This window comes from Apodemus sylvaticus, chromosome 6, assembly GCF_947179515.1.
Source record: "Apodemus sylvaticus chromosome 6, mApoSyl1.1, whole genome shotgun sequence".
Classification (NCBI taxonomy): domain Eukaryota; kingdom Metazoa; phylum Chordata; class Mammalia; order Rodentia; family Muridae; genus Apodemus; species Apodemus sylvaticus.
In genome coordinates this window covers 123,578,491-123,589,113 of record NC_067477.1, presented here as the reverse complement: position 1 = coordinate 123,589,113, position 10,623 = coordinate 123,578,491, and the positions used below count along the sequence as shown (strand labels likewise).

The 10,623-nt window shown below is 37.7% G+C and overlaps 1 pseudogene; it reads left to right on the top strand.

The window, feature by feature from the left end:
* Positions 1 to 223: 223 nt before the first annotated feature.
* LOC127687987 (gem-associated protein 8-like) lies at positions 224 to 7,163 on the top strand (annotated as a pseudogene).
* Positions 7,164 to 10,623: the final 3,460 nt, after the last annotated feature.

The following is a 10,623-nucleotide window of genomic DNA, read 5'->3' as shown; positions in this document are numbered from 1 at the left end:
ATTCTATACCAGAAGGTCTTGTTACCTATGAATTCTCAGGTTTACTAGCTTTTATTGTGCAAACCTTTTTGCATAATTTACAAGTACTGGTTAAATAAAAATGGTTACAGCCAATTACTCTGAGAATTAGAGGTAAGTGGGTTTTGAGTGACCAGGTTGAGGGGGTTTGGAAGAGAGAAAGAAGGAAAGACATGGGGTGAGGAGGAAGCTGGCATGATAGGCGATGGACCATGAGCACATGGCCAGAGGACAGCAAGTATTTGGGGTACACTGCTGGGGAAATAGCTGTCTAAGAAGTTGGAAAAGCAAATTAGGGCTTACCCCTAATAACTGTCAAAATAAATTATTCATAGTGTGAGTCCCCTTCATTTCTAAGCTAGAGAGGGACAAGTTTACATTGGTTCAGCAACACAGACACATCAGATTGACAGCCTTAGGGGATAATATACAATTATTGCTAGTTTAAGTGGGCTGTGGTTTCTCCAGCCTGGAGTTGATGTTGGGTGGGCATAAGCAGAGATCAGTTAGATTTCATAGAAGAGATCTAAGCAAGAGGATAGATTTTTTAACCTTGGATTTTAGTTGAAACCACTAGTTCTCTACTTGGCTTAAAGTTTAATACTTATTCCTAGGACTAAACAACAAGGGGCTTTGAAGTTCTTTCTAGCTACAAGAGCCCCTGTATAGTGCATTTAGTGATATGGCTTCAATAACCTTCAGTGAACTGAGCTTACTAAGGTGGAAGCCCTCTGTAGATATTTTATACATTTTTCTTTGATAGTGGAATAAAATATAGTTAGTATGAGGCTTCAGTAAATGCTGGAATTGGATTGGTGAATATCTCAACAGATATAATGCTTGCTACTCCATCATGAATTCCTGAATTCAGATCCCTAGTAGAAACATAGCCAAAGTGATTTCATTATTTATGCCTTAGAGGAAGAGACAGGAAGATTCCTGGAGCTCACTCGCCAAACTTTTTGATTTTTTTATAATTGTCGATTCCCATGGTCCAGTTGGGAGGAATGTTATTTCAAGATATAAAAGTGGAGATCAATAAAGAAAGATGCCTGATATTGATGTCTGACCTCTGGACTCATGTGTACCCCTAAAACTGGGAAATCCACACACAGAATTGACATACACTCTCCACTACCCAAAGAAAAGTTGGGGGATTGTACTTGTAACTTGTCTTTTCTGCAAAGAAGTATAATTAAGTGTGGATACTGTGAACAAATTTTATGCAGAGTGATGACTGCAGATTAATACCATTGATGAAATTCAGGGTGATGTAATTGTAGCATAAATATAGCTAACTGAACACATGTGTCATAGGCACCATAAATAAGGAAACAGAAACTATACCTCACATGAGCTTTTGTCTAATTATTTAGAAAATTACTTTTATTCTTCATTTTATATTGTATATGCAGATGAAGATTTGATTTGCTAGAAAATGGTTTTTTTTATTCGATATAATTTATTTACATTTCAAATGATTTCCCCTTTTCTAGCCCCCCACTCCCCGAAAGTCCCTTAAGTCCCCTTCTCTTTCCCTGTCCTCCCACCCACCCCTTCCTACTTCCCTGTTCTGGTTTTGCCAAATACTGTTTCACTGAGTCTCTCCAGAACCAGGGGCCACTCCTCCTTTCTCCTTGTACCTCATTTGATGTGTGGATTATGTTTTGGGTATTCCAGTTTTCTAGATTAATAACCACTTATTAGTGAGTGCATACCATGATTCACCTTTTGAGTCTGGGTTACCTCACTTAGTATGATGTTCTCTAGCTCCATCCATTTGCCTAAGAATTTCATGAATTCATTGTTTCTAATGGCTGAATAGTACTCCATTGTGTAGATATACCACATTTTTTGTATCCACTCTTCTGTTGAGGGATACCTGGGTTCTTTCCAGCATCTGGCAATTATAAATAGGGCTGCTATGAACATAGTAGAGCATGTATCCTTATTACATGGTGGGGAATCCTCTGGGTATATGCCCAGGAGTGGTATAGCAGGATCTTCTGGAAGTGAGGTGCCCAGTTTTCGGAGGAACCGCCAGACTGATTTCCAGAGTGGTTGTACCAATTTGCAACCCCACCAGCAGTGGAGGAGTGTTCCTCTTTCTCCACACCCTCTCCAACACCTGCTGTCTCCTGAATTTTTAATCTTAGCCATTCTGACTGGTGTAAGATGAAATCTTAGGGTTGTTTTGATTTGCATTTCCCTAATGACTAATGAAGTTGAGCATTTTTTAAGATGCTTCTCCGCCATCCGAAGTTCTTCAGGTGAGAATTCTTTGTTTAACTCTGTACCCCATTTTTTAATAGGGTTGTTCGGTTTTCTGGAGTCTAACTTCTTGAGTTCTTTATATATATTGGATATTAGCCCTCTATCTGATGTAGGATTGGTGAAGATCTTTTCCCAATTTGTTGGTTGCCGATCTGTCCTCTTGATGGTGTCCTTTGCCTTACAGAACCTCTGTAACCTTATGAGGTCCCATTTGTCAATTCTTGTTCTTAGAGCATATGCTATTGGTGTTCTGTTCAGAAACTTTCTCCCTGTACTGATGTCCTCAAGGGTCTTCCCCAGTTTCTTTTCTATTAGCTTCAGAGTGTCTGGCTTTATGTGGAGGTCCTTGATCCATTTGGATTTGAGCTTAGTACAAGGAGACAAGGATGGATCAATTCGCATTCTTCTGCATGCTGACCTCCAGTTGAACCAGCACCATTTGTTGAAAAGGCTATCTTTTTTCCATTGGATCTTTTCAGCCTCTTTGTCGAGGATCAAGTGGCCATAGGTGTGTGGGTTCATTTCTGGATCTTCAATCCTGTTCCATTGATCCTCCTGCCTGTCACTGTACCAATACCATGCAGTTTTTAACACTATTGCTCTGTAGTATTGCTTGAGGTCAGGGATACTGATTCCCCCAGATTTTCTTTTGTTGCTGATAATAGTTTTAGCTATCCTGGGTTTTTTGTTGTTCCAGATGAATTTGATAATTCCTCTTTCTAACTCTGTGAAGAATTGAGTTGGGATTTTGATGGGTATTGCATTGAATCTGTATATCTGTAAATGGTTTTAAGTCTACCCCTAAGAACATTCATCCAGTAAATAACTTGAAGACAGCAATTTCCAAGACATAATTTTAACACAACTCTTATGTTTTTCTAAATAAGAGATGCATGAGAATACACAGTAATTCAAAAGCTCAGAGTAGTGTTTATAATATAGAAATACATTGATATTACTGGAATGCTAATGAAATACAGGGATGTGACCTGGAATAGAATTAACAAAGCACTGTGAAGCTTTAATTAGCTTTTTTATATTGTCTTAACAACCATTGGATTTCCCTGTATCTGAAATAGTGAATATGTGTAACAACACTACATTTTGAATTTGGAACTTAATCTGTATAGTGGCAGAGTTAATAATCTGTATTTTTCATAAAATGTGAAGGTAAGGTAATAATTGAAGGAAGGAAAACAAAATCAAAGAATTATCTTATGGAATTATAGGCAATTTGAAATCACTTACAAAACAAATAACTTTGTTCAGTGTTTAGTAAAATCTGCCACATAGAAGTCTGTATGTGCTTAATCATGTCTACCAGACATACTATATGTAATGGCATCCTTTTGCCATATTTATTAATAGCACACTTAAAATAGTCGGCTCCCAATGAACCTAAAGTTTTACAGTTCCTAGGGAACAATAGCTCATTGCCTTCAGAAATACCCACTAGTTTCCACACAGCTTCAAGCCATATGTAAGCTTCGGAGCTAAATTATTCTGTTTCTTGTTTTGTCTCAGTAGATGAAAATTCAAATCTGACTAGTACTTATTATCTGGGTGTGTCTTGACATATCGGAACTCCCACGGTCACTTTTAGATATCATTCCAAATATCTGTGGGAAATGGTGACACTCCATGCCAAAACCCCTTAGCTGACAGACGTCCATGCACAGTGTCAGTTGTGCTTTGACTTTTAATGTCCTCTCTGACTCGGAAGCATCCCTCCTATAAATGCTCATCTATTTTTTGATCCTATGCACTATGCAGTACTTTTTATGATTAGAGTTACAAAATTGTTACAGTTAGAAAAATTGCCTCCACCCATAGGTAATCCTGTTTTTGAAATTGTAAATTAAATTTTAATATTCTTATTAAAAAGTGAACTTTTGATAATTCCTCTCTAAATCAAATTAGTAGTATTCTAATATGGTTTACATCTTTAGATTGAGCAGTATTCACTTATAAACAGGTGAAATAATAAGTGTTCTTCTACTATAAATCCACTAAAGGCAAAGTCAATACGCTCGGGCTTGGAGATGACTCAGCTGATGACTTGCTTTTCTTTGCAGAGGATCCAGGATTGGATCGCCATACCTACATGGTTGCTCAAGTTTATACCTTCAGTTTCAGAGGATCTGATGCCCTCTTTTGTTTTCCATGGTGACTAGGCACCCACATACTATACATATATACATACATATAGGCAAAGATTTGTGCGCATAAAATGAAAACAAATCAATCTTCAAAACAGAAACAAAATTATCATTCTTTTGTATCTTGGTACAAAGCCTCCTTTGCAGGTCTCTACCCATATTGGCCTGATTACTTAAGATTCCAGTCTTAGTTAGATAAAATCCCACACAAGGGTATCCTGCTTCCTGGTCAATACAGAAAGGTATACATCAATAATCTCCATGCATCATTGACTCAAAGTATAGGCATGGTTCTCTTTAATTGTATTTTCTGATTACAGTAGCTACAACAATAACAGGTTTACATGGCTTCAACATTTTCTTCACCTAAAAATGCCAAAGTAGCTTTTAATCTTCACTTAAACATCAAGCAAAAGAATAGAGCATCTCCAGACAGATTTAACTTCATCATCATTCTCACCATCATCATCAGTTATTTATTTAATTAAATTTTTTGTTTCATACAAAAACCCCTCATTTTGAAACTTACTCGACTATGAATGATTTTTCTGGTTTGAGTGATTTTTAAATACATGGTAGGAAAGAAAAACTGTGAAGAAACAAATATTTAAGTTGAGTATGTGGTTTGTAGCACTGTTCTCATAAATTTTCCTACTACTTACCATTTTACCATAAGTTATAAGTAACTTATAGGTATACTAGTAGTGATTTATATGGCTGATAAGAAAAAATTGGACATACTACTACCTGAGGACTCAGATATACCAGTCCTGGGCACCAACATGTAATAAGACACATTCTCCACTATGTTCATAGAAGTCTTATTTGTAACAAGCAGAATCTGGAAAGAACCCAGTTGCTTCTCAACAGAGGAATGGATACAGAAAATGTGGTACATTTACACAATGGAATACTACTCAGCTATTAAAAACAATGAATTCATGAAATTCTTAGGCAAATGGATAGAACTCGAAAATATCATCCTGAGTTAGGTAACCCAATCACAAAAGAACACACATGGTATGCACTCACTGATAAGTTGTTATTAGCTCAGAAACCCGGAATATCCAAGATACAATTCACAGACCACATGGAGTTCAAGAAGGAAGACCAAAATGTGAATACTTTGGTCCTTCTTAGAAGGGGGAACAAAATACCCAATGGAGGAGAATACAGAGACAAAGTGTGGAGTAGAGACTGAAGAACAGGCCATCCAGAGACTGTCCCATCTGGGGATCCATCCCATATATAGTTAACAAATCCAAACACTATTGTGGATGTCAACAAGTGCTTGCTGACAGTACCCTGATATAGCTCTCTCCTGAGAGGCTCTGCCAGCCCCTGAAAATACAATGGTGGATATTCTCAGCCAACAATTGGACTAAGCAGAGGTCCCCCAGTGGAGAAGCTAGAGAAAGAACTCTATGAGTTGAAGGGGTTCCATAGGAGGAACAACAATATGAACCACCCAGTACCCCCAGAGTTCCCAGGGACTTAATCACCAACAAAGAGTACACACAGAGGGACCCATGTCTCCAGTCGCATGTGTAACAGAAAATGGCCTTGTTGGACATCAATGAGAGGAGAGGTCCTTGGTCCTCTGAAGGCTAGATGCCCCTGTGTTGGGGAATGCCAGGACAGGGAAGCAGACATGGGTGAGTTAGTGAGCAGGGGGTGGGGGAGATGCGATAGGGGTTTTCTGAGGGAAAACTAGGAAAAGGGATAGCATTTGAAATGTAAATAATGAAAATATCTAATTAAATAAAAGAAGGAAAAAAGTAGGGAATGTGTTTCAGTGGTATCATTAGGAATACCTTCTGGGTTATAGATTTACATTGGCCTTTCTTTGGATTTCCTTCAGAACACAAGCCAAATAACATTATGTTGTGTAGTGTTGCATGAGATGGGGAATTAACATGCAATTATACACAATACCAAGCTGTTTTCTTCACAATACCACTTACTGATATGCTATAAATAAGTGTGGAAGTAGGAAACCAAGAAGTAACATTATCAAAAAGAATCTACACATCAGTCTTTCATCCTCCGAACCAGAAGTACTAGGTCCGTTGTTGCCCACAGCCTAAGATATGCAAGCTGTGTGCCCATGAGTTCCCACTTGGACTTTTGTAATCAAAGATAATAGAAATTGCTTTAAAATGGAGGGATACTGCATCTTGGTATTCTCACCCAGCATATGCAAGAGACTGGCAACATTATCGTCATGCAGTGCTTTGGATGTGAAGCCACCGGAATGCCAATAGAAAGTTCAGTGATTCCTATTTCACTTCCCTGTGGTTCTTCCTTTATTGAGTTCTTCCCTGGACCTCTCTTGCTTATGAGGCTGGGCATCCTTGGAACTCTCAAGGCCAGCACATGGCCTGGCAGTAGTCTCCCTATAGTGTTTTCCATCTCAAAAGTCCTAGGCAGCCTCTGCATGACAGCAATAGACCTCAGGTATCCACAAGAGAAAATAAAGCACTGCATAAAGAGGAAGAGCTGGTGTCAGATTCAGATGACCAAGTGGAGTGTGACCTGAGCAAAATGGAAAACACTGAGGAGATCCACCAGTACTTCACACAGACTGAGGGTCACAGAGAAGAGTAATGGTGTCAGCAGCAGCTAGGCACGGAGCGCCTGAATGACTATGTGAATGTGGACCATGGCCTGTGCTTCAACAACCACAGTTTTCATATAGCCCATGCTAGCTAGCTACAGACTCTTAAATCTTCCTGCTTCTATCTCCTATATGCTAGCTTACAGGTTTGCACTTCCCACACTGGGCTTCTCTGACTGTAGCTCTTCAGATCCCTCTGAAAACCACACAAGTATATAATAAAACATTATATATATATATATATATATATATATATATATATATATATATATATATATATATATATAATGAGTGGTGCTTTTTACTGAGCTAGGTGTCAGTCTGCATGCTCTATAAAAGACCTGAGAGTAGGTGCTCTGGGCTTGGTAGGTCATGTTGTCTGTGTCATAACTGCCTAACTCTATCTTCAAGGCATTACATCTCCCATAGTTACTGAAAAAAGCAAATGAATATGACTGTGTTTCGATAAAACTTTATTTGTAAAAAACAAAACAAAGCAGGGCGGTGGTGGCACACACCTTTAATCCCAGCACTTGGGAGGCAGAGGCAGGCAGATTTCTGAGTTTAAGGCCAGCCTGGTCTATGAGTGAGTTCCAGGACAGCCAGGGATATGCAGAGAAACCCTGTCTGGAAAAAACCAAACCAAACCAAACCAAACCAAACCAAACCAAACCAAAAAAAATGAATTTACATGTCAGATATATAACAGTCATCCAAAATGAATAATCTTGCCTTCTTAGAATTTGCAGTGCATGAGAGACATCAGTCATTGAAAATGACTAACAGACAAATATATAGCAAGTTTTAAAAATAAAACTTAAAAAAAAAAGAAAACAGCCCAATGAGGACATATAGCCAAACTGTCACATAGACAGAGATGCCAAGTAATTTTCCTTCCAAAGGATATCTTGGGCTGAGAGGACATATGCTAGAGTATGTACACATGTGTAGAGGTTTTGTTAGGAAGGCATAGGGACTGGCATGTGGAGAGGTGCCATGTTCTCGATGCTGGCTTAACGAGTCCTAGAAGCTAAAAGGTGTTCATGATGGCTGAAGATGGAAAGGGCGACTGGTATCAGAACAATACATGCACAGAACCTGTCCTGAGGTCACAAGTCTTCTCTGATTTAATGATAAATGACTGAAAATGTTAAGCAGGCGTGTAATCAGGCCACATTTGAAGTTTTCTTCAATTCATGGTACAGACACCCGAGACTGGGTGTCGAGGCTCAAGTGAGGAAAATAAACTGAAGTGCACCAATGATAAGGCTTGCATGGTTGTGTGGGTGGGATGACATCAAGTAGTGTGACTACAAGAAGAGGTGAGTGAATGGAGAAAGGTGCATTAATGGAGAAGTCTCATATGACCCCTATCTTCTAGGCTTGCACAATCAGGTTAATGATAACTCAGTTTAGTAAGTTATCAGACAATAAATAAATGAAATAATCACAAAGGATTTCATTTCAGAGTTAAAATTTAAAAACCACATCTCACAAATGTTAAATATGGGGTTTTAATTAGAGTCAAAGCAGAAGATGAGAAGGTTGCTTCACAGAAGCATCCGCTCTTTGGGGTGGGTCTTATTTATTGCTAAAATTTGAAATTAGCAACCAAGTTCAAGTGTAATCACAAAGTGCCTAAGCCCATACAGAGACTTGTAACAGTATACAAAATATGAGGAGGCTGGTTGGAAAAGGAGAGTTTAGAATCCAAGTGAAGAGATTATGGGGATATTAAAAGAATGTTCAGTCCTGCCAAATGCAGCCTAGAAATTGAATACATAAATACAAATTCATTGAGTTGAGCATTCAACTTATTAATGTATTTAGAAATGTCATTTGATATCATAAATATAGTATAAGATATATTAAGATGGATGGACAAGGAGCAGAATCCAGTATGAAATTCATTTTTAAAATGCTAAAAATAGAAACTACCAATTAATTTCAGAATTGAATGTATGTAGCCAAAGAAAGTGAAGTCAAGACACCAATGGACATTTGTGTACCCATGGTTTTGCAGTACCAACCATAGCAGTCAAGAGATGGAAGCAATGTGCTTTTATTAGTGAATGGATTCAGAAAATGGGGTACACATAAACAAATGGAATACTATTAGGCCACAAGAAGAAACCCTGTCATTCATGACTAAATATGTGAAAATGGAGAAGATGGTGTTAATTACAGGAGATTATGAGGTGTGAAGGATAAATGTAAGTTGGATAATAAATACAAAACACTGTTACATAGCAATAGTGAGTCTTAGAATTCAACAGTACAATAGAATAAAAGAATTTCTTGTTCACAATAGTGTAAGATTAGGGCTTCATCTATTGCCAATGTAAGGGTCTTACTCTGCACTGTGTATTTTATGATGAAATGACAGAGCCTACTATCTGTAAACATAAAGCTTGATAGGAGGGGTCTGGGGAGATGGTTCAGTGGCTAAATGAACTTGTAGCTTTTCCAGATGATAAAACGTTAATTTCCAGAAATCACAGCAGGAGGCTCACAACAACTTTTAACTCCAGCTCCAGAGAGTCCAGCTGTTCTGGTTTTCCCAGACACCTTCATTTACTTGCATTTACACACATGTGCACAAGCTGATTTGCACACACACACATACACACACACACACACACAGAGAGAGAGAGAGAGAGAGAGAGACAGAAAGAGAGAGAGAGGGAGAGAGGGAGAGAGGGAGAGAGACAGAGGGAGAGAACTAAAATTAGAAATAAATCCTTATAAAGTGATAGAAAAATATGGTTTGTCCTAATTTGATCGGCATATACTGCAATAATATGAAATACTTGACAAATACAATGCATTTATTTTGTGTCAATTTAAATGAAAGATACAAAAATGATACTAAAAATCTTTGCTTTTGGATTAAAAAAAATCTAAGGAACCAAGGTTTTTCTGGGGCAAACCAGATAGTTCAGTAGGTAAATATGTCTGCTGCCAAGGCTGATGACCCATGTCCCATTTTCAAAACCTACATAGAATAGTAGAGAACCAAGTTCTGTAAGGTGTTTTTTAATCTCTGTGCTCACTTGTGGTGTGTATATACTGTTCCCCAAATAAATGTATAAATAACTTTTAGATTGTGTGCTTTTCAGACTATTTAAAAACTGCTCAAATTTTGTAGTCTGAAAAACTACAAAATTCTAAAACATATATATGTGTATAGATATATATAAGTATATATAATTTGAATAATTAAAATCATGAAAGTAAACTTAATGGTCTCTATTATATAACATATTTTATGAATTTCTATGAAATTGCTCACCATTAGCTTATGCTCTAAGATCAATTGAACACCAATAGCTTATGCTCTAAGATCAAGAATTGACAAATGGGACCTCATAAAATTACAAAGTTTCTGTAAGGCAAAGGACACCATCAAAAGGGTAAATTGGCAACCAACAAATTGGGAAAAGATCTTCACCAACTCTACATCAGATAGAGGGCTAATATCCAATATATATAAACAACTCCAAAAGTTAGACTCCAGAAAACCAAATAACCCTATTAAAAAAAAATGGAGTGCAG